Source organism: Dipodomys spectabilis, unplaced genomic scaffold, assembly GCF_019054845.1.
Source record: "Dipodomys spectabilis isolate Male_0828 unplaced genomic scaffold, ASM1905484v1 ptg000012l, whole genome shotgun sequence".
Lineage (NCBI taxonomy): Eukaryota > Metazoa > Chordata > Mammalia > Rodentia > Heteromyidae > Dipodomys > Dipodomys spectabilis.
In genome coordinates, this window is record NW_024870689.1 from 2,409,039 (window position 1) to 2,411,577 (window position 2,539).

Genomic DNA, 2,539 nt, shown 5'->3' on the forward strand with positions numbered 1-2,539 from the left:
TCAATTAATTCCAGTAAGATTCACTGTGTGAAATATAAAATCAGCACAAACGAATATAAAATATATAATTATATATAATATAAGAAAATGTTTTGCATTGTTCTGTTGTGGTAAGGGTATAAAAGACAACTGTTTTAAAGTATTATTCCATTACCTCTACATCAGTTTTTGGTAGAATTAGAACTAAAGTTTTACCCTTCAGAGATGTACAGCCTAGAGGCAAGAGGAAACACTGTGATTAAAACATTACCAATTTAAGGCCTAATAACGAGGAGAAACATATGAACTTCTCCTGGAGCTATAGAATATATTTTGTGATAGAAAATCAGTGTTGTAAGCTCCTGCCTGGTTGGATGGTAGACAGGCCAGGACATGAGGTAATCATGCATATGAATAATTTTTTCACCTTCTTGGCTTTAGCTACTTTTGAAATGATAGGGTGTAATAAACAATTATATTTTAAATAAATACCTTCCAGTCTGAACACTTCTTTTTTTTTGTCAGTCATGGGTCTTGAACAGTGGTCCTGGGAGCTGTCCCTCAGCTCTTCAGCTCAAGTCTAGTGCTCTATCACTTGAGTTACAGCGCCACTTCCGGTTTTCTGGTGGTTTATTGGAGATAAGAGTTTCACAGTATTTCCTGCCTGGGCTGGCTTTGAACTGTGATCCTCAGATCTCAGCCTCCTGAATGGCTAGGAATACAGGCATGAGCCACCAGCGCCCAGCTTTGTCTGACCTGTTCATCACTCTATGATCATTTGTAACTAAGATTAGTTTTGCTCCAATAAGAAAATTTATGCTGTAAGGGTAAGATGATCTGGTTGGTCTGTTCCTACATGGAGCAAGGGTAATGGGTCAGGCAGACATTTGTGCCAGTAAGACCTCATTTGGGAAATTTTAAGCTGCAGGATTTTAGAAATAGCTCTTAAGCATGGCTTACTTTGAATCCATTACCTCCACAAAGCTAAATCAGTTAATAAATAAGTACTTAAAAATCCATCACCTTTGGACGTAGCTATAAAGGCTTCAAAGTATGATCAAATTTCAAATGAAAAAGACTTAAAATAGTTATTGACAAAAATTGCAAATGTGAGCAATCGAACAAACAATATAAGTTTTTTCCACCATACACAGAATTTTACAAAAATAAGATGAATAGCAAATATGGGAACAATAAGGTTTCCTTGTTACAAATAGGTAATCTAGAATATATGCCTGTCTTAAGATTGCATCATTAACTACTTAAATTTACAGGATACTACATGCTTGAGCAGCTCGTCTACCCGAATTACAATACAGAGATTAACATTGCTTTTGCACAAGGAAGATATGAAAATTTGTGAAGTATTACATATTTTTCATTCTTCAGATGCAAGAAATGAAAAACCGTTATTAAAAAGTTGATTACAAATATACAAGTGTAATAATACATGTAAATAGTAGAAATAACAGTTATTTTGTCATCAGCGTATTCAATCTTCACCTTTTTAGAAAAGCCTTTACATAACATAACCTTTATAAAACTTTTGAAATAAGATAACATTGTCATTTTATCCCAAAGAAATAAAATTCTATAAGGACCTAGGAATTAAAGGAATCTTAAACTGTTTCCATATGGAAAGCAATCTGAAAGGACACATTTATTAATGAACCTATATATTATAAAACAATGTCGAATTCAAACTATTTTATCTAGGAGAGAAAGAAATAGATTATGGACATTATACAAACAGAATATTAAATATTTTAAAATATACTTTTTTCAGACAAGCACCAGAAATATCTTTAGTTTCTGTACTACTCATTTCAACAGATAAGTTAAAATTATTTCTGATTTAAAAAATCACAAACTATAGAAATCATTATTGATGTATACAAACAACTTGAATATATTTTGACATCAAAGTCAGGCAATTCACTTGGAAGAATACCATGGAATCCATGAATTTTTAAAGTAAGATATTGCTGTTGCTTTGTATTGTGAAAATATTTTGTATGGACAGATGTGACGGACTGGCAATTTTGAAATTTAAGAAACTTACCCAAGCCATTAGGACTTAGGAGAACAATTTGTACAGCCTTCCACAACTTCAAAAAGGTAGTGATACATACTTATCCTCTTGGCAAGATCAAATGCAGTTTCTTCCAAGTTGTGCTTCAGATCTTGTTTGATATAATTGTTAAACAGAAGGAGATCCTGCGTATCTTTGCTATATCTATTCCCAGCAACAAGATACAAGGGGGTCAAGAGGCCTTTAGTTTGGCCATTGATGTCTGCATCATGATGAAATAAAGAAGCCACTCTGGTAATATTCCATGTATAAGTACTGTGCAGGGGTGTCCAGCCATTCACAGTTATTACATGAATATCTGCTTTGAGCCACCAACTCATGGACAATGTCTAAGTGTCCACTGTAGGCTTGTCGATGAAGAGGGGTATACTCATCGTTATCCCTAGTACTCACATGAGTGGCCTTTCTGGAAAGTAGTCTCTGCACTGTAGTAAGGCGATTATTTTCAGCAAAGAAGAAATTTGCTTG

The 2,539-nt window shown here is 34.0% G+C and overlaps 1 pseudogene; it reads left to right on the plus strand.

Moving 5' to 3' along the window:
- Positions 1–1,261: 1,261 nt before the first annotated feature.
- LOC122095211 lies at positions 1,262–1,358 on the plus strand (annotated as a pseudogene).
- The last annotated feature ends 1,181 nt before the right edge of the window (positions 1,359–2,539 follow it).